The sequence below is a fragment of the Primulina huaijiensis genome, chromosome 9 (assembly GCF_012295235.1).
Source record: "Primulina huaijiensis isolate GDHJ02 chromosome 9, ASM1229523v2, whole genome shotgun sequence".
Lineage (NCBI taxonomy): Eukaryota > Viridiplantae > Streptophyta > Magnoliopsida > Lamiales > Gesneriaceae > Primulina > Primulina huaijiensis.
The window spans coordinates 12,976,058-13,002,049 of NC_133314.1; the positions used below are offsets into that span (position 1 = coordinate 12,976,058).

Consider the following 25,992-nt stretch of genomic DNA (forward strand, 5'->3'; position numbering starts at 1 on the left):
CCTACTAGACTGAACCGCATAGTCCAAAGTACCTACTGATAGTTTCTACCCAACCCTAGCTCTCTTGGTTCGTTTCTTGGCTTGCCTCGCCTCCAAACACTTAGCCTCCTGTCCAGACCTTAGTTTACTCTCCTAGGACCATGACTAACCCCTAAGAACCCTTCTGGACCAAGCCTCCCATGCCCAAAAGCTGCAGTCTCGCAGCCGCGACTCCCTAGACATGCGCGGCCCTCCTTCCTCTCGCGATCGTGTAGCCTTCACCCCTAGCATCTCACAGCCACATTCGAACCATCCTACAGCCCCGTTTTTTCCCCTTAACACATCCTAACAACAGCTAGTAACCTTGGCCCACGAAGATTCCTCGTCCAAGAGTCCTTGTACACAAGGACTCTATTTTCGAGCAGCCCTTTCCTACCCCATGTCCAGCCCTTGTGTCAACTTGTCTAGGACCTTAAACCCTCTCAAGTTCATCCCTTCTCATAGCCCTATGATGGCAGCCCCTTTATGCATCAATATCACAAGTTTTAGAACCTAAAAACATGAGTTTTTGACATGCTATGGCATAAAAACGAAAATAAGAAAAAGGCCAACATATTTTCCATGCAAACATAATTAAAACATGTAATTTAGTGTGATAGATGAGAAAAAGGTGATTTATGGCGTGCCTTTGCGTTATTAACGCACGATTATACGTTGACGATTGAATAACAACGACTGGGAGAACCTTGGCTTGAATTTCCTAGCAATAGTCGAAACTTTCCTCTTGAAATATAGTGTGTGTCGTGTGTTGCATGCAAGAGAGAGTTTTGATTTGTTGGGGAAGTGGGGCGTGGGTTCATGAGGGTTATGGGGTAGATTTGTATATTAAATAGTTAATTAAAACACTAACCAAGATTAAGCCCTTAGGAATGTTAATTAGGCCCATTAGTGCTTAATTAAAATCTTTTGTTAAATAAATTTCGTGAATTTATTAGCCGGGTTGCCAATACGTTCGTATTTTTGTTGAAAAACTAACACCGATAAAAATTACGTCATGGCGTATAAAATCACCTCAAAACTCCTTATTTTCAAAAATAACAAAAATCATCAATCATATTTTAAATAATCAAAAACAACTATTTAATAAAAAAAAATATTTTCTATTTTTCAGCCCTCGGTCTCCGTTACTCGATCGCAACTCGAATAACCCTTAAAAATACATTTTAATGAATATAAGTAGAAAAATATATTTAAAACATGTAGATATGCACACAATAATTAATTTATGCAATTAAAACAATTAATTGAAATACAAAAGGAATTTAATAATTGCATGCATGTGGTTTACGTGGACTTTCAAATTTTCGGAGCGTTACAGTTTATGTTTACGTATAATTTGGATGAGTTTGGTTATTTTTAAAATGCACTAGTTTTACCTTTAAAATCATTTTTAAAATGTTACGTTTTTCAGTAGGGCGCATGCATGCAAAACATTTGAGCATTTTTCGAACATGTGAGATGTTTAAAAAAAATTTTTCCACACTTTTAAATGAGTAGACGTCACAGTTGGTATCACAACAGGGTCCTGTATAGGATTGTGCCACCGCCAGCTACTGCAGCTCAGTCTTCACACCTCAAGTCTGTAAGTTTTAAGGTTTTAAATTTTTTAATGCTAACACCTGCATGTTTACATTATATACATTTTACAGTACAAATTTATCTGTCGTTATGTTTTGAGATTAGATGCATTAAAATTTGCATATTACGGCACGAAATAAGAAATTATATGATTTTCATGCATGCTGGCTTTGTGGTGAAATTGGACATGAATAAGAATTTTGCTATTGGGCATTAGGAAAGGTTGGAAATTATTTGTTTATATTGATTTTTTTTTTGATTAATAAGTACATATGTTCTACTCTTTGGGTCACAAGTTAGTCATGAAGATTATGAATGCTTTTGGGACTTGTAGATTTTCTAAGAAATTACTGATAGTTCATAGTTACTAGTTGAGTTAATTTTTGAAAATTTCATGTAAGGAATAGTGATTTGAAGACTACGACGATCTTTGAAAATATTAAAACGTATAATTTATTTAAGATGCATGCTCTACCTAGTTGGATTTAAGGATTGAATTGTATGAATTGAGAATTTTAACGACCGAATTGTAATAACCCATTATTTGAGGACCTAAGTGCAAAAATAAAATTCTAAGGGACTATTTTCGAATTTACAGAATTTTTGAGATTAAATTCCGAGTTTCGAGAATTTTAAGTTTAATGAGGCTAGAATCGAAATTTTATGGGGACAAATACAAATGTCGAAGAGTTGTAGGGCCAACAATGTAATTTTCAAAACTTTAAGGGCCAAATTGCAAATTCTGAAATTTTTGAAGATAAATTCGAACTTTTGAGGAACACTTGGGTTAAATCAGTAATCTTTCAAGGTTATGTGAATTGATTTTGAGTTTAATAAATTTAAAATTATTGAACTTTATGTTACGAGAAACCTATAAAATGGAATTAGGAACGCCAAGAACTTATGGGTAGTTGTGGAATTTTCGAAATGAAGGAAAAAATGAATAATTTTCGAGGAAATTAAGAAATAATTTTGCAATTTTTAAGAAATTTGGGGGAACTAGTTTAGCAATAAGTGAGAATAGAATGGTTTACAGGATAGGAAATTTCAATGATTTAGGCTTGAAGGGATATTTAGAACTTTGAAACATATGAGTTATAATGTTATAAGGAATGATAATCAAGAACATTGTAGGATGAATCAATATTGTGCCTGAAAATTTAAGCGTTGGTGAGATAATGTTGTGGCAAATTAGAAATTTAGAGTTATAACAATTTAAGATAAAGTTGATCAATTAGTTAAGTTATAGAGATTAGACGGTAAGTTAACTTATTTTTAGGAGATTAAGGTTTGATGTAGCATAAGTTTTAATCATGATCCTAAGAGTTGAAATTTTGTCTTTGCTAGGGTTAAAATTTTTCTAGAATGTTGGGTATGACTAATGGTTAGGCTCCTTGATAGACGCATGTAAGAATTGAGGTAGACACCTTATCTTGAGAAATTTTTGAAAGCTATTAAGAAACTTGGGATTAAGAAGATATGTGTATTGGAATTGTGTTATCTAAAGACTATTTGGATTATGTAAGTGAATTAAAAGTTTATGGGATAGGCATTTATACGAAAATTTTGGTGAATTAAAAAACAAAAAGGGAATTAGTTGTGTTCAACATAGGTTATCAATGAAAGAATATTAAGATTTTTATCAGGTAAGAAATCTAAAATCTTGATATGGGGATTTTAGAATTTTATGGGTTATAAGTGAAATTGATTTATTAGAGTTAGTCCATCATTATCATGGGAGAACTTATTAAGTTTTATACGCCGGTATTAATTAAGCATGGAGGATACGTAAGAATGCGACATTCATTTCGATGAGGAAATTCCAAGGGTTTTATGCCTCAACTATATTGTAATTGGGAAGGAAATAGTTTAAGCATGTAATTGGGGTTAGAAGGGCTTTAATATATAGGTAGAGGATCAATATTGTATAATTTTGGGTTTTATGGATTATCACTACTCGAAATTGAAGACTTGCAACAATTTTTATATTTGGGGTGCACTTGTAAATAGTTAAGTTACGTAAGTTTGGTGTCATAAGATAAAAAATCGATTTAAGGATCTTAGGTTAATATTAGTATTGGGTTGAGATAATGTTTGGCTGTTAAGTGTATCATCGAGGATAGAAGTCGGTCAGTAAATTTTGGAGCTAAGGTTTCCTAAGTTGAACTGCATAAATGCTAATGTAATAGGTCGACGAATATTACAGGTATAGTATAAGAAAAGTAAAATGCGATAAGTTTGGGCATCCATCCCTAGTATGAGGAATTGCGAGATAATTCAAAATTCGAGGCTATAGTAGAATAGAACTAAGTCACCATAGGTCGTTTTAAGTTACGTTTCGCAAACGAGGATTTAGAAGGTAAATTTAATTAGGATTGAGGAGACGTAAAGACAACATAACACTTATTTTATCAGAGTGGCGCAGCGGAAGCGTGGATTATTGGGATACTAGAATTAAGAGTCTAAACTTTTTGATTATCAAGGGTAAGCGAATTTCGGGGATGAAATTCAATTTAAGGGGGATAGATTGTAGCGTCCCGAAAATTTGAAGGTCCACGTAAACCACATGCATGCAAGTTATTAAAATTTTAGTTATTTTATTAAATTGTTTTAATGTATTAAATACATGTTTATTTCATGAATTTTCATTTTAATCCATGGTTTATTTAAAGTTTCATGCATTAGAATTTTAAGTTGTATTTCGCGCTCGAATGAGGAACGGAGACCGAGGATATTCAGCAAAAATATTTTTATGGAATAATTATTTTTAATTTTTTTAAAATGAGGTGTTTTTAAGTATGATTTTTAAAATGGAACCTTGATTGGGTATTTTTACCCGCTAGATTATATATTAGTCGGTACGCAAATTTTAGCGAGTCAGAGGACTTTTTGAGGGTTCGGGAAATAATTTTAAAAACTTACCAAAATGAAATATTTTTCGGGAGTGTGTTTGGGCATAATGGGTTTATTTTTAAGCTTTGTGGGCTCAAGACCTTTTTTTAAACTTTTTAAAATATAATTAAAGGCCCATTAGTGGTTTGTTTTCTTATTAATTACTCCTTAAACCTACCCTAAACCTAATTAAACTAAAGTGTCTGTCCAACCCCTTTTTCCAGCAGCCATCTTCACGTTTTTCTTAACCGCAGCAAGCTTCGGCCATAGCATCTCTTGCAAGATAAAATTCTCCAGCACTTCCCCGACACTCGTTCTTCGACGTTCTCGCGTAGAATTCTTCAAGGCATGCTTGTATTTTCATTTCCTCTTCATACACGTCATAAATATGTTGATTTTAATATATTTGTATGGGAATTCTTCGATCCACATCATGCTTGCATTTTAGAAGAGTTTGACATGAAAAAATTTCGGTTTCTTGCATGATGCTCACGTTTTGTTTTATGTTGTGCAAGGGGCTGCGGTTTTTGGTTGTTAAGGGGCTGAACATGGTAACAAGGTTTTTTTTTGGGGGATTAGAATTGGTTGATGGTGGATGCAGGTTGAAGAGCCGAGAGGAGTGTGTCTATAGGATGGCTCGGTTCTTGGGAAAATGGCGTGCAAGGGTCAGCTAGCCATGCAAGGACCTAGCCGAGCCTTAGACCAGACCCTGGTGGTCTGAGAAAAGTCTTGGAAAGGTTCAACATGTGCTGGAACCAGCCCCAAGCGCGGTTGATTGAGAGGGTAGGGGTTGGCTTCGGGTTGGACGTTTTTTTTTTGGAGAGTTGCGATCGGAGTAGAGCTGCGGGTTGCATGGTGGTGCATCCGTGGGTTGAGCAGGTCTAGAAGAAGCCTATGGTGGTCTAGGTCTGGTTGGTTAGGGGTTGGGCACGTTAGGTGCAACCTAGGACCGAATCTTGGAGCATGGTTTGCATTAGGGTCGAGCTTGTCAATGGTTGGAATTTCCAGCAGCCGTTCAGGGTATGATTCGAGTGTCTAAGGGTCGGGTTTGAAGTTTTTAGGACCTTTTAGATGTTTGTAAGGTATTAAAAAGTTGGGAAAATTTCGGTTAAGTTTCGGGTTCATTCGGGTTAAAACAGGGACCCTGGTCCAAGTTTTAAAACGATTCGATTAAGTTTTGAAACGAGCTCGAGTTTGCGTCTAAGAAATAATTTTAATAGGTTTTGAGATGTTTTAAGGATTCTGGTTGGCTTCGGGTCGAATTTTAGAGGTCCACGGGTAAAACGGTCATTTTGTGTTTCCAGGGGCAAAATGGTCATTTTGCACCCGGTGTGAGATTTTGGTCATGGCAGCGCCCTGAGCACATTTGATCATGTTTTAAATATTTATGCATCACGTTTATGATTTTTATGAAATTATGATAAATACGGTGCATGCTTGGTTTTAAGGAAAAAATTACGTATATGCATGTTTTTATTAAGTAATGAATATGATGTCTTTTTGAAGGAATATGATGTCTTTTTGAAGATGAGAATTGGTTGTGACTGACGATGTATATGTATACGATGACATGAGATATGGTGAGCTGAGGCCAAGGCTCAGTGGACGGGTAATGCTGTCGCTGATGTCCACGTCGCACGGTGCCGTGGTTATACGTAGATGGATCCATCGAACAGAGCTGATACGAAAGTCTCAACTAATAAACTGAATTCTATTAAAAAAGAAAATGTATATGTGGATGATGACATGATGAGTTATGCTTTGACCCGTTTGAGCTTATTTGACACGTTTATGTTCATGCTTTTAAGTTCTCGAAGTATATGTTGATTATGGTATTTTTCACTACTGTGTGTCATGTATATGTACTTGTTATCCCTGGTACAGGTGTGTTGAGTCTTTAGACTCACTAGGCGTGTGTGATGCAGGTGAGCTTGATGATGAGGGGACTGGAGGTGCCGAACTCTGAGTAGGCAGACCTGGTGCGGTGACACGACCTGAGAACCACATTTTTTTCGCATTATGATTTATGAGATTTGAGAGGATATGAACATTTTCATACGTTGATGATTTTAGGATTTTTATTCATTTATGTTTACGTTTAATTTGGATAAGTTTGGTTATTTTTAAATTGTACTAGTTTTAAAGTCAAATATTTAAGATCATTTTTAAAATGTTACATTTTTTAGTACGGCGCATGCATGCAAAACATTTGAGTATTTTTCGAACATGTGAGCTTTAAAAAATATATATTTCCGCACTTTTAAATGATTAGACATCACAATAATTGTTACTAGTAGACATTTATTTGGGACCAGTTGGAAATATGTATTGGAATCATGTAGTAAGTTTTATTAGGTAAATAATTTATGATTTTATGGATGTCAGGTTCTGTGTTATATGAGATTTCTAGGATTAGATGGAACTCAAGTTGCATGGATCAATAAAATGGTAGTGTTCTTAACATAACATATTTTAAGTTTCAACTAATGTAACTCAGGAATAATAAGTTCTTTACGGGAGGCTGGTATTTGAAGATATTTGAATAAAATTTTATAATCAATTTTCAAGTTCTAATGTAGAAATTATTTTCGGAGAACTAATTAACCCTGTGAATATTAAGTTTGAATTTTGAAGAATGTTAAATGCTTAAATGATTATGTATGACCTTGGATTATCTTGACTACAATAAATTAAAAATGGATATTTACAGGTTAAATAAATTAAATCACAATAACTTTTCTTATTGTGATTCACCAATGGGAAAATTTAATATAAGATTTAACCAAAATGATCATGGAATTAGTAATTATATTGGAAGGTGGATTAAAGTTTTTCCCCCTTAGTGTGACAAAACTTTTGTAAATGTAATATTATAGGACATTATCTTGAATTCCGAGATTACATATAAGTGTTCAAATTTATAACGGGATTTAGAATGAAATACGATGAGGAAACGATTTATGATTTCAAAATGATTTGTGTTAAGTCGAAGCTGAATGATATTACGTATTTAAATGATTTACGAAAATTATATATTTTTACGAGTTTTTACACCAGCTTATTTCATTAAAAGATTTATTTTATAGCTGCATGTACATTTATATGTATTATTTGTTATGTATGGTTAGAACGTGTCGAGTCATTACACTTATTAGGTTTGAATAATTGCAGGAGAGGATAATGTTGAGGTAGGCACTGACGTTTGAGTGGATCGGGTCCGTCAGTACATTCCCGAAGAACAAATATATATTTTTCAGCATTAGCTTAATATTTAAAGTTTAAGAAAATTTTGAGAAAATTTTATGGTTGATTTTGAAACTTAAATTGTTGGATTATTTTAAGTTGACTTACGTATTATGATTGACGATTTATGGATTTTTATGCATTTAAAATTTTTAAATATTAGTTTATCTATGTTGGATGGTTTCGAAACTTAGAGTAAAATGTTTATCAAAAAAATATTCTCCATTATTTATTTAAATTTTAAAGTTAAAAGTATATAATACATATTTAGAATATGTGATACACTTATTAATGAATTTTATGATCTTACGTTTAGTGACAGATCTCATTGTACTTTTTATATATTCAAAAACTTTATTTATACAGCTTGCATAAGTATATAAATAAAATAATTTTCATAATTGGGTTACACCTTAAAATATTATTAAAATAAAATTGTTTTTTCAAAAAATAATAAACTTAAACTACAAGTTAACTCTCTAGTATCTGCTCTGATCATGTTTGATTAAGTTAAGGTGTCTTCATTTCTCTGTCCTAAAAATGGCATTTTCAATAACTTTGTCATTAAAAAAAAACATTTTACCCCTCCTATTTCTTCATTAGGATTCTGATCATTAATCAATTGCCTGTTATATTCAAAATTGCCAGTTAGATTCATGTTGAATTAAGATTAAAACACTTCTATCCCAACATGCAACATAACCATAGGACCAAACGCCTAGTACTTCCGTACCACATAAGATTAACCAAGTTATATTATGATTGAGGTTAATAGAACATGCGCAGGCATTTTTTGAGTAACACCTAACGATACATACAACACATATATCAGTCACGTGGACCCGTCGCTACGAGAGGACGCAAAATGTTGGTGGCTAAACATAAACAGTAGATTACACAATCTGATGAACGAAATTTTGGTAGATACAGATATGCACACTGAGCACGCTACTGGTACTCACATGGGGCAATCATATTCTTCCATTTCTTGAGGTATCAGATAATTCCGACAAAGAGGACATGTTGCGTACTTCAACCACTTCTCAAGGCACAACTTGTGGAAAATGTGGCCACAAGAAAGGCGATTAACCTCTGAAGTTGGCTCCAGTGCAGTTAGGCAGATTGAGCATTCTTGTTTGGGGCAGTCGGCTAAGAAAATTGAATCATACCGAATTGCTGGTGTTCGGCTTCTGAACTCCTCCATGTACGATTCTGAGGGGCTCGCACAGTATTCAGATGAATCAGAGGGCTCGACCGATAATTCTTCCCATGATTTAATATGAATGCCAATCACATGAAGTATTGAGCAAACAATTTCTTTGAAAATGGAGATGGATATTGCTGTGTTTGCCAGGATTATACAGAGGACTCCGGCATCGGCTGGATTAGGATAAGATGATATAGCCATTCTGAAAAGGCAAACTAATCAAAATTCGAAAGAATTGAGTCAGCCAACTTGAGGCTATATTTCAACAAGGTACCAACAAAAGAACCGCACCCGTAATACATGGTATTTTCCCCAAATTATGCAACATAATCTAACCAACTCAAATTTTTGCACATAGAAAGGCCAATATCAATAAAAAATTTCCAACAGTCTGTACAAAACCTTTGTGGAGCTTTGCACATTTTGGTTCTTTGTGTTAGAGTAAATGCCATGTAAGTCAACTGTTGGCTAAGAAATTTTTTGACTCGCTTGTAATAAACAATCTTATTTTAATATAATGCATTATTTCATGATTCGTTATTTCTTTATATGTATACTCATGTGATCAACATAAATAAAGACCTTGATTATACTTTAATACAAATAAATCGTACTTCGATATTGAAACTCTTTGTAAACACTATAAAATCTAAATTCGTTCCTAGTCGTTTCAGCCGCCTAAAAAATGGATAAAAGTCGTTTGAGCTCGATACTAACATCTGTGATGTTGTGAACCGTGTTTCTTGGTAAGGGCATAGAGATGTCCAAACACGCAGATGGGTAGTCATATGATGATTATACCGAGCTGCCCTCCCTAGGACTTTCCAAGTGGTTATCATTTATCGAGAGGATAAATCAATGGTTGTGATTGTACACCATTAGTCCTTACGACTCAGGACAACACTGAGACTCTCTATACGCTAGGGTTGTGCTTTGATTCGTTTACTGACTCCAGGAATGCTATCAGGTGGCGAGATTGGGTACAGTTGCGACACATGTAGGAGTCAGTGCGTTATAGTTGGGAATTCACCGCTCACCTACGTATGTGGATATCCTGTGTGATCTGATGAAATAATAGTGCATGGAATATCTGGCCAGAGTATGAAATGTACATTAGGGAATGAGTTCTTCAATTGTACATGCGATGCCACTATTTATTCTCAAAGATGTGTCACATAGTTATCGAATTCTTATGCAACTCTCGATAAACCAATGGTTGCAGATTCGATTGGGATATATGAGATGAAGGGACCGTACTGTACGTTAATCATAACTGACTGGTTCTTGCATGCACTATCAGTGATACATGGGGCGATGCTACTAGACGCTCTTACCATGATTCGATGTGTTTAATCAGATATATGATTTCTGACATTCTCATTATCAATTGTTGATACATAGAATGGGGAAAATTCGGGTAAGCTCGAATAAAGGATTATGTCCTGAATCACAAAGAGTTGTGAACCAACGACTAGCTGTATCCCTAAACCATTAAGGGTCACACAAGTACTGGATTATTTTGTCACCGTTGAGATAATAAATTCAAGGAGTTGAATTTATATAAAACATTGAGAAAATAAATTCAAGTAGTTGAATTTATAGAAAACATTGAAAAATAAATTCAAGGAGTTGAATTTATAATTATTAAATTTTGGAGATTTAAATATTAAATTCAAATGTTGAATTTATAAAAGATTTAAATTAAATGTAATTGTTGTATGTATTATGGGCTTGTAAGAGTACAAGACCAACATACAAATTATTAAGGTTCTTAATTGGACTTTAAAAGGATTAATTAATTAATTAAACTAGTTGGACTAGAATAATTAATTGATTAAGTCCATTAAGTATTTAATGTAATTAATGGACCCTAAGCTTATATATGTGTATTAGGTTTATGGTTAAATACAATAAACTCATGCAATTTTCGAAACCCTACCCTCCAAGCCAAGGGATTTTCGAAAAACACCTCCTCCCATTCTCTTTGTTTTCGGTCACCATCTCAACGCAAAATCCTTCTATACTTTCTAGTACAAGTTGGAAGAGTAACAAGTAATCAAGTCGTGGACCGGATTAAGATATTGAAAAAAGAAGATTTGAAGAAAGTTCGTAGGGATATACAATAGGAGCTACGTCCGTTTATACCGGAGTAAGCCAAGTGAAAATTTTTAACTAAAGGTATATACTAAAATTCTATGAATGTTTGTTTATTAAAACCATACGAGTGCTCAAAACAATATCTCGAATGTCAAGATTTAAAAAATTTTAAAACTTCTGTTGCGTTTGGGCAAGAGAAAACACGATTGACAACATCTTGAACCAAACAAATCATCTTCGGTTAAGAAAAATCCCAACACTCAGTGGAAGTGCAAACTCAAATACTCTTTTACAATCGAGAAACATTCAAATCAATCAACCAAGTAATGATCTGAGCAAATACTCTCTCAATCCAAGCTTTTGTTGTACCTTAATCATCAACTTCATCACCCACCATCTATCCTAAGCCTACTTCACTTCTACTGTGAGGGTGGTGGCACAAAGTCATGGTGGTGATGAATGCACGACACAAGCGAGGTGTCGTGAGGGCTAAATCCGTAACAAGTGGTATCGCAGCCATATAATTGTACCACATTTGTGAAATAATGGTAAGTAGCTCTTCGAAAGTGAATCACAAAACATCAATTTGAGTTCCAAAATAAGAGCGGCCTAAACTTTCACCAAGATAATGTTTCTTAGAAACCATGTAACAGGACTTGCAAGTTGCAAACAACCAACCACTCACAAAAAAAATATTTCCATTATTTAAAAATTTGAATACATCCTTCCTCAAATTTCCTGGTAGATTCATTCACATAACACTACGCTTTTCTTGACACATCATCGAAAAAACAAAAGAGAAATTATATGCACCATAGAGGAAATCATTCATCTTCAAGGCAAACCATTTACAACACAAAAATGGCCAAAACAAAACAAGATCAAATCAAAACAGAATCACCACAGCAGCAACATCATGAGCGGAAAACAGAAGATCTATCAAAACTAAGAACATGAGATCCCAAAAAAGAAACCAAAGAACGGAAAGATTCGAACACATTAAAAGAAACAGCTATTTGTGGTGACACAGTACAAGAAATAATTAGACAGACTCACAGTTTAAGAGATTGAGCTCAAAATTCAGTTTTTTTCCCAATCAAGAATAGTGAGATTGAAAGAAAGAGATTAAATTTTGTTTGTGAGATGAAGAATTCAATTGGATTTTTGGTAACGATACATAAAAACAGTATTTTTTTAAAAAATTTTAATTTTGTGTTTTCTAGATGAATCTCAAATTGTGCTAAAGCGATTGTTGACCCCACCACCGAGCCAGTGGACTCACTTCCCAATGCTACCTCTTCCCCATCATCGCCAGCCATGTTGGGTTCAAACTCTATCTTTTTAGATTTTTTAGATGTCAGAATCCCATTAAATTACTCCAACTTCTGTCGTTTTGTTGAAGTTTGATGCTCCATTTAGAATTATTTTCTAATTTTTAAATAAAAATATTAATTGCTTTTAAACCGTTCTCAAATATAGTTTTAAACTAATAACCGTGTACATTGTGGTTACAAAATATTGAAATAAATTCAATTGAATTTTATAAAACTATAGAACAATATAATAGATTGAGATATTTGGTAAAATTTTAAGATGTTGGATGATTTTCAATAAGACAGAGATTTATGGTTATTGAGTTGAAGGATTTGTTGATTGTGATAAGAGGAAAAAATAGAGAATCGTTTGCACAAAAGTTAAAAACAAATTAGAGTAGATATTTTTTGAGACTGTCTCACGAATCTTTATCTGTGAGACGGCTCAATCTTACCGATATTCATAATAAAAAGTAATATTCTTAGCATAAAAAGTAATATTTTTTATTGATGACCCAAATAAGAGATCTGTCTCACAAAATACGACCCGTGAGACCGTCTCACATAAGTTTTTGTCAACAAATTAAGAGTATTATTGGAATATTTTAAAGGCTTCACTAAAAAAGGTTTCTATTGGGTGATGTCATTTAGAGAGTGCTTTCAAAAGATAATGGTTTGTTAAAAGTTATTAAATCTGTAAATTCTGAAAAAATGAGAAAAATTAGAAATGATTGGTGTTTGAAAGTGAAAATTAAAATCTGAAATTTTTTAAGGTAGAGTATTTGATAAAGATTATGTCTCCTGTAAGACGGTCTCACGGATCTATATCTGTATGATAGATCATTCTGATTTGTATCTATAGTGTTAGGATGTCAAGCAATCGGAGGGTTCTTGGAGTTCTTTTTTGTGAGGATACGCATTTTCGAAGCAAATCACGTAAGAAATGAAATCCGAATTTTTTTTAAATACAAAACTTCTAATTAAAGAAACTCAACAATATACGTAAATTTTCAGCTTAAAAGCTCAGAAAGTAACTCAAAAGCTCAAGGATTAGCTCAACGGGAAGCTATGCTATAAGAAACCGTTTCAATCGAAGAGTCTTCATCGGAGAAGTAAACCCCTAGCTCAAGGACTCAATCTTTTAGCTCAATGAAGCTCAACCACGCTTGTCCTAAAAGGACAAAAAAGGGAGCTAAAGAAGGAACTAAGGGAATGGATGAATTTATTGAGCAAGAATTGTCCATGTAGAGCCCAAATTCAGTACACATAAAACTCATAAATTTATCTAATGGTTAAATCATTTATTTAATTTAAAATGATTTTCTTTGCAATGCATGATTTAGTTAATTGCATTATGTTGAATTATTTATGTTTATGTGATGCGCGTTAAAATATTTTTTGAGTTTCATGTTTCAGGCGATTATTCGATGCGGGATCGAGGAAAAGAGACCGACGACGATTTTGGCAATTTTTAAAATGTGGTATTTTATTTTAAGCTAGGAATGAGGCATTTTAAATGTTTTATTTAAATTTTAGCAATTTTAAAGCCTAATTTATTTATTAGGTGATTTTTATGATTTTAAACTTTTAAAGTTTAGCACTTGTGTGTTTTATATTAATTAGGAGATTTGGTAAAGTTAGCCATGAATTAACCTTGAAATTAGCATGTCAAATGGTTATTAGTTATTTTAATTAAACCCATTAGCCTTTAATTAATCCCCACTAACACACACACACGCTACAATTTTTCACAAAAACCCACACATTTACACACACATATACGGTTAACACACACACACAATTCTTTGTGTTCCATTCCATTTGTTTTAAAGAAAATGTTAGGGTTCTTGGAAAGCAAGAGCAGTCACCCCCTTCCTCTGATTTTTCCAGCGAGGTTTCGTTGATTTCGTTACAAGAAAATTGTTCCATGATCGTCCCGGATCAACCCTCACTTCTTTCCCGCCTCGGTATCATCGGTTCGGTAAATTTTAATATCAAAAGACATGTATATTCTTTCATTTATGCATCGGTCTCGTAATAGTATTTGTTCTTATGTTTATTACGCGTAAGAATCCATGTATGTTGTAAAAAGTTTGAGCAAAAAAAATTGTTGGATCGGTTTTGAAAAGATTTTAGATCTGAAAACTCGAATTTGCTGTCATTTTAAATACTGTGACTTTTCGGACGATTTTTAGGAAAAGCTTTCAACATATAAAACGTAAAACTTTTTGATACCTTCGATTTGACAGTAAATTCAAAATATTTGGATAAGAAATGAGTGAGTTATGATTGTTTTCGTGGGACTGCTCAAACTGCATTTTCCTGAAAATGCGTTCTTGATGTGTTCTTGAAGTTTTATTGTTGCAGGCTTCGTTGGAAATCGACGAGTGTTCGCTGCTGCATTTAAGTATATTGAGAATGATGTTGGGATGATTGTTGGTGTTTCGTTTCGTGTCGTTAGGCACTTGGTTGAGTTGGAAGTCGTAGAAATCTATTTGGTGTCAAACTTCGTGTTCATGAATTATATTGCGTTGTAGGTTGGACGTCGTTGTTTTGGGACATTTTATGGGTTTATTCAATGCCATAGCACCCTAGGATAGGTCTCGAGGTGTCGGTTCACGGTCAGAATGACTGAGTTAGAGAGATTAAGCCACAAGTATAGGAATTTCCGTGGGTTTACGTTTACGGTGGGTACACAGACCTGTAGCCGGACCCTGACTTGGGGTCCGTGCCCTTGTTTCCTTCGAAGTGTCAAAATGCAGAGACTACACGGACCCATCTCCGGACCTTGACACGGGGTCCGTGCCCTTCCTTCTTTTCGGGTATGTCTTTACAGAGCCTACAGGGACCCAGAGCCGGACCAGGGCATGGGGTCTTTTTACTTCATTTTGGAGAATAACTTAGACTTCACCTTAAGATTTGATTTGGGGTTCAAGATCATGGTTTAGTATGGTGAACAAAAAACTCGGTCAAGTCCTGAGGGGACTAGAAAGTCATAAGTTATTTAATTATTTCGGTGTTGGGTACGATGAGCACGTTTAAGATAGAGGTTTGAACTCATGCTAGCATGTGCAGCAGTGGCCCGAAGCGAGATCCAACGAATCCCTCAACGCCAAGTAAGTATGTTCGACGTGGAAAAGAAAATATTTTTAAGTCTTTGAGGTATGCTAAATGTCTTTTGACCAAATTATGAACGTGTTTGGAATTCGGTGAACGTGGTAGAGGACCTCTCCACCCCGGTAAAGTATGATCGGGTTTTGATCAGGATTGGAAAGCGGTAAAGTATGACCAGGGACCCATCCATCCGTTAAAGCATGAACGAGGATCTCATGTATGTGGTAGTGGACTTTCCCTGCCAGCCTATTACTGTGGTTTAGTCTGATCAAGCACTTTTATGTATGAGTCACTTGCTTTGAAACATGTCTCTACGCAAAATGATGTTATGTATTCTCTATTATGTATGATGCAAGTATATTTAAGAAAAACTTTATGATGATGGCACGTCTACGTTTATGCTACTACGTTCAAATTTCAAGTATGTTTATGCTATTACGTTCAAGTTTCAAGTATGTACGTTCTATTTTAAATAAGAATGTGGTTTTATTACGTATTACTTGTTATTTCCAGTTTATACATGTTGAGTCTTTAGACTTACTAGACTTGATCGATGCAGGTGAGGATGACTTTGAGAAGACGATAGATGGGGACCAATGATGTAATGCCTGAAGTGAATATCACAAGTTGTTGATTTAGTAATATGATATTACTAAATAATTAATGATTTTTAAAGAATGAAATATGACATATGTTGGTCATATGAAGTTTAAATGATTTGAAATTTGGATATAAGGTAAAAACTGAAAGATTTAGAAGTTCTATGTTTTGAGTTTTGAAAAATTTGATCGTTTGACTAGTCCAAAGAGATATACTGATGTTAAAATGTTAAATGTTATATATTATAGTATATTATATTATTTTATTATTATTTTATTAATATAATATGATATAATATTAAAAAAAAGGATAAAGTTGAAACTCACGTGAATGTGAGTTTCATTCTTTCGACAGATGACATAGGAGGGAGAGAAGAAAGAGGAGAGATAACATGGTTTTTATTTTTCTATTCGATCTTGTGATTTATCGGTTTATCCAATCGACGAACCGACTTCAGTTCTGGAATCGTTGACACGAGGTCTTCGATTTGAGGTATAAACTTTATATTTTTGGTGATGTTTGAAATTCGTCGGTTTCTGAAATAAATCTAATAAATTGTTAAATCACACAGAAATTGAATATTGTTGAATAGTGTATGATTTTAACGAAGTGGAGAAGATTATTGTGGTGTTATTTTGAATTACTCCCAATTTATTATAACTAGGGAGTTTTAATCATTGGATTGAGATTGGAGAGTTGTTTGTCAGTTGTTATTAATTCTGATTGTATATTTGTAATCTACGAAGTATAGGCTACACTTGATATAGAGTTTTCGTAATTTGACGGATGTTGTAAAATAGCCTATATTTTTAGTTAATTAATTAGGGTGTATTTGATGATAGTATTGTGAATTAAATACATTATAATATTAAATTGTTGAACGATAAGAATTTATAATCGAGTTTCATATTTTGTTGAATTAATTGTTGTTGGGTTATTTGATGTGATATATTGAGGCTGTTATGATTGTGTTGATACGGTGACAATGGTCTGATAATTATTGTTAAATTATTTAGATACATCACAAGCCTCGGGATCAAAGAAATAGCCAGATTTTATATATACTCGATTATCAGGTACGTGATGATGTACGAGCATATGTTGTTATTGTTTAGTATTGATGAATACTATTGCGTTGAACGATGATAAATCATTGGAATTGAGTGATTTGATATTATATCTGTTGTTGTTTATTATTGTTGCTGTTGTTGGCTGTCGTTGTTGGGAGACGTCACGTTGATGTTGTTCGTTCAACGATATTGCTGTCGCCAGAGTTGGGGTGCGTCCTATAGTTGATGTTGTTGTTCGTTTAACGATATTGCTGTCGCAGGAGTTGGGGTGCGACGTATCGTCGATGTTATTGTTGCAGTGTGATGTTGTTGAGGTTGTTGGTGGCTGATTGTACAGAAACGGCAAAGAGGGTATTTCTGTTATCAGTTCAGTTATATCTTATGTTGTTGTTAATATAACTGTTATGTATTGCAATGATGATTGTTGTGTATGCTCACCCTTTGGGGGCCGTTTCTGTTGGACAGGTTACATGACTATGCCGTGAGACATGATAGTGGTGAATGACTAGGTGTGTCTAGTCAAACAGTCCTGTAGATAATAGTAGATAGAGACAGTTTAACTTATTGTCTTATTTGAGTTGTATGTGTGTATTTATTATACTGTTTCTGCTACACTGACGTAGATAGTGTGGTGATTACACTATTTTGTCGTATATGCATTATATTATTACATCGTTGAAAAGAAAGTTTTTATGCATATGACGTCATATGTTGTATGATTACGTGGCGAGGTTTGGGGCGCCACATTGGGGTGGTATCAGAGCATGTGTTAGATGTCTGGGTTGGTTAAGAGTTGGGTTTGTGATGAGGGAGTTGGATGACGATATTATCTGCGTGTGTCTGTGCATTTGACTTGTTATTGATGATTTCTCGATATGATTGATTGTTCTTTAGTTGAGTGTACTTTCGTGCGAAAGGTGTGATGATTACTGGATTGTAATTGTTAAATGTTATGATTAAAAATTTGATTTCCAGCGATGGTAGCTAGAGAACATGTACATCCACACGGGGAAACGGAAGAGGTTGACAGTGGGTTTGGGCAGATGAATCCATTGCCACCTCCTCCTATGGGACAGACACCTGCTGATCAGCCTTTATTACCTGGTGAGTTGACTTTGACACGGTTCAGCAGTTATGTTACGCCAAGATTTGATAGCTCTGAGACTAGCGAGCGAGCAGAGGAGTGGATTGAGATGATAGAGCAGATATTTGTGACTGCACCGTGTGCTAGGTCTGCTTGGTACGATTGGCTACATTTCATCTTTCAAGGAATGTACTATTGTGGTGGTAGACGACTGAGGCCGGATTGAGAGCCCAGGGCCGTACTGTTGTTTGGGATGTGTTTCGCTCTCGTTTTCTTGATAAGTATTTTTCTATAGCTGCCAGACAGAAGAAAGAGAGAGAATTCGAGGATTTGAGACAGGGCAGTATGTCTATTGCTGATTATGAGTCTCGGTATTCTGCATTGCTGAAATATGTACCACATGTTGCTACGAATGTTCATGCTAAGATGAGGCACTTCTTGAAAGGGTTGAAGTTAGAGTTATTTGATCGTGTGCAGTCAAACAACCTAGTATCATTTGAGGATGCAGTGACGAGGGCTGAAAAGGCTGAGTTTGTTATGCAGGAGTATGGGGCTCAGAGACGATTATCAGAGCCGACTATGGAGTCATTGCAAACACAGGGACAATCTTTTAAATATTAGAAAGGTTCATCTTCTTCATCCTCATCTGGGAAGCGTCGATTTGATTCACGACGTGTTGAGAGTCATGGGGGCAGTTCTCAGTTTGTTCAGGAGCAGAGAGGGGAGTCCAGAGCAGTGAGATGTTTTCGTTGTGGGGGAATTCATCTGATCAGACAGTGTACACAGACCGAGATCACCTGTTTTAAGTGTCGCGGTGTGGGCCATATAGCCAGACATTGTCCTAGTTGTGACGGACAGCGAGAGCCCAGGGGTGATAGAGGTAGATCCTCAGAGAGAGGAGGACGACAGCCTCAGCAGTTTACACCACGACCTTCTGGAGGACAGCCACGTAGGCAGGGAGCTGGTCCGCCTCAGGCACAGGTGTATGCTTTGACACGAGAGCCGCGGGTAAGTGTTATTTATGTTCTTATCCTGTTTATATTCTTGTTGATACATGTGCCTCGCATACATTTATATCGAAGAGGTTTGTGGTTGAGCATCATATGCGCCCGTCTCCATTGGCTATGCCTATTTCTGTTTCGACACCCTCTGGAGTTGATATATCAGTTGTATCTATGATATTATATGGTATTATTTCTTATGAGGGCTACGAGCTGAGATCTGATATGATTTTTTTGGAGATGACTGATTTTGATTGTATTGTGGGAATTAATGTGCTGAGAAAATATTGTGCGACTGTTGATTGTTATCAGCGGGTAGTATATTTTTATACAGAAGAGAAAGAGCGTTGGACATTTTATGGGAAGGGTTCTCGTCCCTGTGTTCCGTTGGTGTCTCCTATCTGGATGTCTCGGTTATTGGAGCATGGACATGAGGGTTATCTTATTTATGTGGTAGATGTGATAGAGAAGAAGAAGGAGGCGGGAATAGAGGAGATACCTGTAGTTGCTGAGTTTGCCGATGTATTTCCTGATGAGATTCCAGGCTTCCCACCAGCTCGTGAGGTGGAGTTTGGGATTGAGTTGATGCCAGGTACTTCCTTTATTTCTCGTGGTCCTTATAAAATGGCACCGGCAGAGTTGAGAGAGTTGAAAGCCTAGTTACAGGACTTGCTGGACAAGGGATACATTCGCCCTACTGTATCGCCTTGAGGTGCACCAGTCCTATTTGTGAGAAAGAAAGATGGAACGATGCGACTTTGTATCGACTATCGACAGCTGAATAAGGTAACGATTAAGAATAAATATGTCCTCCCTCGTATTGATGATTTGTTTGATCAATTGCACAGAACATCAGTATATTCGAAGATTGATTTGAGGTCAGTATATCATCAGATACGAGTTAGAGAGGAGGATATCCAGAAGACAGCATTCAAGACCAGATATGGGAATTATGAGTTTTTAGTTATGCCGTTTGGATTGACGAATGCTCCAACTATGTTCATGAGTTTAATGAATAGGGTATTTCAGCCTTATCTCGATCGGTTTGTTATTGTGTTTATTGATGATTTATTGATATATTCCAGGGGTGAGGGTGACTGAGCATGTTGGGAATTTGCGTTCAGTGTTACAGGTGCTGCGAGATAGACAGTTGTATGCCAAACTCAGTAAGTGTGAGTTTTGGTTGGATCAAGTGGTCTTCTTGGGTCATGTTATATCGAGAGATGGGATTTCTATTGATCCAACGAAGATCGAAGCCGTGTTACAGTGGTATGCACCAACATCTGTACCAAAGATCCGTAGTTTCTCTAGTTTAGCAAGTTATTATCGTCGATTTATCGAGGGATTTTCCAAGATTTCTAGACCTTTGACACAATTGACTCAGAAAGGTGTGCGATTTCAGTGGTCTGTAGCATGTGAGAGGAGTTTTCAGGAGTTGAAGCACCGACTAACGACTGCACCGGTGTTATCAATCCCAACAGAAAATGAGAGGTTTGTTGTTTATACTGATGCATCATTACATGGTTTGGAATGTGTTTTGATGCAGGATCAACATGTTGTGGCATATGACTCGAGACAGCTGAAACCATACAAAACAAGGTACCCTGTACATGATTTGGAGTTGGCAGCCATTATCTTTGCCTTGAAGATATGACGACACTATTTATATGGTACCTCGTTTACGATTTATACGGATCATAAGAGTTTGAGATTTTTATTTACACAGACATAGTTGAATATGAGACAGAGACAGTGGTTAGATTTGTTGAAAGATTATGACTGTGAGATTGAGTATCATCCTGGTCTCGCCAATCTTACCGCTGATGCCTTGAGTCGTAAAGTGAGCTGTACTGCAGAGGATGTGAGTCGTTTATCAGTTATGATGATGTCTTGTTGTTCCTTGGGATATGATTTTGATATCTCGACGACTCCTATCCAGGTATCTACCTTATTAGCTGAACCTGATGTATATGGTTGTATTCGTGAGGCACAGATGACAAATGAGAGAGTTCAGCGATGGAAGGAGGTGGTTTCTCGAAAACAAGATACTCATTTTAGAGTGGCTGATGATGGCAGTTTGAGGATGAATGATAGATGGGTAGTTCTTGATACATCTGAGTTGCGCCAGGGCATGTTGCGGCTTGCACATTGTAGTCAATATTATATCCACCCTGGTAGCAAGAAGATGTATAAGGATCTACGTGCTCAGTTTTGGTGGAAGGGAATGAAACGTGATGTGATTGATTTTGTGTGTCGATGTCTCAATTGTCAACAGATCAAAGCTGCAAGGAGAAGGCCAGGAGGTGAATTGAGGAGTTTAGAAGTACCGACTTGGAAATGGGAGCACATATCGATGGATTTTGTAACTCATTTGCCAAGAAGCACTGGAAATATTGATGCTATTTGGGTGATTGTTGATCGATTGACGAAAGTTGCACATTTTATACCCTATAGCACGAATAGTACATATTTGACGATGGCACAGTTGTATATACGAGAGATCGTACGGTTGCATGGGATTCCAGTGTCTATTATTTCTGATATAGATCCTCGATTTACTTCTCATTTTTGGGAAGGATTGCAGACTGCGATGGGGACAGAGTTGAGATTGAGTACAGCTTATCATCCTAATACAGACGGTCAGACTGAGCGTACTATTCAGACGCTGGAGGATATGTTGCGTGCTTATGTTCTAGATTTTAAATCTTTTTTGCATTCATCTATTCGATTGATGGAGTTTGCGTATAACAATAGTTATCAGAGTAGTATTCAGATTGCTCCCTTTGAGGCATTGTATGGGAGACGTTGTAGATCTCCGTTATACTGGGATGATGTTGATCGAGCTGTAGTCACAGGTCCTGAGATGATTCATGAGATGGAACATAAATTAAAGTTGATACAGCAGCGATTGAAAGTAGCTCAAGATAGACAGGCCGCCTATGCAAATAAAAGACGAAGACCATTAGAGTTTCAGCAGGGCGATCGAGTATTTTTGAAAGTTTCTCCTTTTCGTGACACAGTGCGATTTGGTATGAAAGGAAAGTTGACACCGAGGTATGTTGGCCCGTATGAGATATTGCAGCGGAAAGGCACTTTGACTTATCGATTGGCTCTACCTCCATCTTTATCTGGTATTCATGATGTATTTCATGTGTTTATGTTGCGGAAGTATGGGCCGAATCTTTCACATGTGTTAGATATTTCTGAGGTTCAGTTAGATCCTGATGTGTCTTATGTTGAGAGACCATTTTTTAATTTTGATCGATCTGAACGGAAGCTTCGTTGTAAGCTTATACCGATGGTGAAGGTTCAATGGGAGCATAGAGGTTTCAAAGAGGCCACTTGGGAGACAGAGCGGCATATGAGGGAGCTCTACCCCTACTTATTCTGATGGTATGAGGTATCTTTATTTATGCACGTTATTACTGTTGTTGAGTAATTTCGGGGTCGAAATTCATTTAAGGGGGGTAGTAATGTAATGCCTGAAGTGAATATCACAAGTTGTTGATTTAGTAATATGATATTACTAAATAATTAACGATTTTTAAAGAATGAAATATGACATATGTTGGTCATATGAAGTCCAAATGATTTGAAAATTGGATATAACGTAGAAACTGAAAGATTTAGAAGTTCTATGTTTTGAATTTGAAAAATTTGATCGTTTGACAAGTCCAAAAAGATATAACGGTGTTAAAATGTTAAATATTATATATTATATTATATTATATTATATTATATTATTACCATCTGAGGCTTGGAATACATATTGAATCTGATACGTGACATTGTTTTACCAAATGTTTCAGAGCCATGGAAATAGTTTTGGTTGATGATTTAACATTGTTTATTCAAATGAATATTTTCAGTATGAAAGAAACTGTTAAAAACAGTTTAAATGAAGAATATGATTTACCTGAAAATTTAGATTTATTAAATAAATGGACTATTCCTAAAATAGACTCTAAAATGATCTATAAAGAAGGGAACATTTGGTAAAACAATGCCACGTATCAGATTCAATTTGTATTCCATAATATTTTTTAAAAAAAGGATAAAGTTGAACTCACATGAATGTTAGTTTCATTCTTTCGACAGAAGACATAGGAGAGAGGAGCTAGAGAAGGGAGATAATAGGGTTTTTATTTTTCTTTTCGATCTTGCGATTTATCGGTTTATCCAATCAACGAACCGACTTCAGTTCTGGAATCGTTGACACGAAGTCTTCGATTTGATGTATAGATTTTATATTTTTGATGATGTTTGAAATTCGTTGATTTCTAAAATAAATCTGATTAATTGTTAAATCATATAGAAATTGAATATTGTTGATTAGTGTATGATTTTACCGAAGTGGAAAAGATTATTGTGGTGTTATTTTGAATTATTCTCAATTTATTATAACTAGGGAGTTTTAATCGTTGGATTGAGATTGGAGAGTTGTTTGTCAGTTGTTATTAATTCTTATTGTATATTCGAAATCTACGAAGTATAGGCTACATGTTGATATACAGTTTTCGTAATTTGACGGATGTTGTAAAATAGCCTATTATTTGAAGCTAATTAATTAGGATGTATTTGATGGTAGTATTGTGAATTAAATACATCATAATATTAGATTGTTGAACGATAAGAATTTATAATCGACTTTTATATTTTGTTGAATTAATTGTTGTTGGGCTATTTGATGTGATATATTGTGGATGTTATGATTGTGTTGATACGGTGACAATGGTCTGATAATTGTTGTTGAATTATTTAGATACATCACAAGCCTCGGGATCAAAGAAATAGCCAGATTTTATGTATACTCGATTATCAGGTTCGTGTTGACGTACGAGCATATGTTGTCATTGTTTAGTATTGATGAATATTATTGCGTTGAACGTTGATAAATCACTGGAATTGGGTGATTTGATATTATATCTGTTGTTGTTTATTATTGTTGATGTTGTTGGTTGTCGTTGTTGGGAGACGTCACGTTGATGTTGTTCGTTCAATGATATTGCTGTCGCGGGAGTTGAGGTGCGACGTATCGTTGATGTTGTTGTTCGTTCAACGATATTGCTGTCGTCGGAGTTGGGGTACGACGTATCGTTGATGTTGTTATTCGTTCGAAGATATTGCTGTCGCCGGAGTTGGGGTGCGACGTATCGTGGATGTTATTGTTGCAGTGTGATGTTGTTGAGGTTGTTGGTGGCTGATTGTCCAGAAACGGCAAAGAGGGTATTTGTGTTATCATTTAAGTTATATCTTATGTTGTTGTTAATATAACTGTTATGTATTGCGATGATGATTATTGTGTATACTCATCTTTTGGTGGCTGTTTCTGTTGGATAGGTTACAGGACTATGTTGTGAGACATGATAGCGGTGAAGGACTAGGTGTGTCTAGTCAAAAAGTCCTGCAGATAATAGTAGATAGATACATTATAACTTATTGATTTATTTGAGTTGTATGTGTGTATTTATTATACTGTTTCTGCTACAATGACGTAGATAGTGTGGTGATTGCACTATTTTTTCGTATATGCATTATATTATTACGTCGTTGAAAAGAAAATTTTTATGCATATGACGTCACATGTTGTATGATTACATAGCGAGGTTTGGGGCGCCACAAATGAGCCGTCTTGGACTGAGCAGGAGGCTAAACCTGAGGACCGCCCATGTTTTTAAGAAATTATGCAATGTTTCAACTACTCTGATTTTACGTTATTGTTTACTTTATTTAAACAAGTGTTTTTAGCAAAGTTTATTTATGATATTTTCATTGCAAATATTTTGAATGATCAGTTTATTGTTATCGCAAATTGAAGGCTTCTATTTAATTAAGAAAATTTTTATTTTTTCGTAAATTTTAAAGTAGTTAAAAGTACAGTACGTTACAGTCCATGAGCTAAAGGTTTGGACAAGCTTATTATGGAAGAGATGACCATTGAGTTAAACCAAGGAAGGAGCTAAAGGTTTGGACAAACTTATTGTGCAAGAGATGACCATTGAGTAAACCGAGGAAGGAGTTAAAGGAGCTAAAAGTTTGGACAAACTTATTGTGCAAGATATGACCATTGAGTTAATCAAGGAAGGAGCTGAAACACCCCACTCCCATGGCATTCAAATTTAAAGATTAAATAGCATACGCGGAAGCATTTGAATAAAAAGGGGAGAAACTAAATACCCTTTACAACAAATATTTTCAAATTTTTAACATAACAATTTCAAAAATATCATCACCATAATTAACCAAAAACCAACAAAAAGTTTCCAAAGTTCCATTTACCAAAATACATGTCCCTTTAAATTTTTCCCATGTTCACTACACAAAAAATAAGAGTGACATGACCAAAAGTTTTCCCCTTCTATAGTCATATGACTTCTTCTGCCTTGGACAATCTTGTTCATTCTTTCTTGTCACCTGCATCACATGATATTAACTGGAATGAGATAAAACTCAGTAAGTAGAAAGCTGTAAGTAACAAATAGATATACATAGGCTTGGCTTGAAACATGGCTATAGCAATGAAAATTGAATGATACCATCTTCAATGAAACATAAATATCAAGGCACTATAGATGATATCTCGTAACATGAATTAAAGAAAATGAATTGATAGTTCTGTGACCTGTGACCTGTGAGTAATATCTCTATGATATAAATATCATAACTGTGAGAGATATCCATAATCATGAAATTGGCCAATGACATGCATGAAATTACTATTATTCCTTAGCTTAAATCATAGGAAAGCTCATTG

General features: G+C 35.3%; 1 long non-coding RNA gene across 1 annotated transcript; it reads left to right on the forward strand.

The window, feature by feature from the left end:
• The first annotated feature begins 16,457 nt into the window (after nucleotides 1-16,457).
• On the forward strand, nucleotides 16,458-17,825 carry LOC140985426 (uncharacterized). The gene is made up of 2 exons (XR_012176757.1): nucleotides 16,458-16,575; nucleotides 17,100-17,825. It is a non-coding gene; the product is annotated as an uncharacterized lncRNA (long non-coding RNA).
• The last annotated feature ends 8,167 nt before the right edge of the window (nucleotides 17,826-25,992 follow it).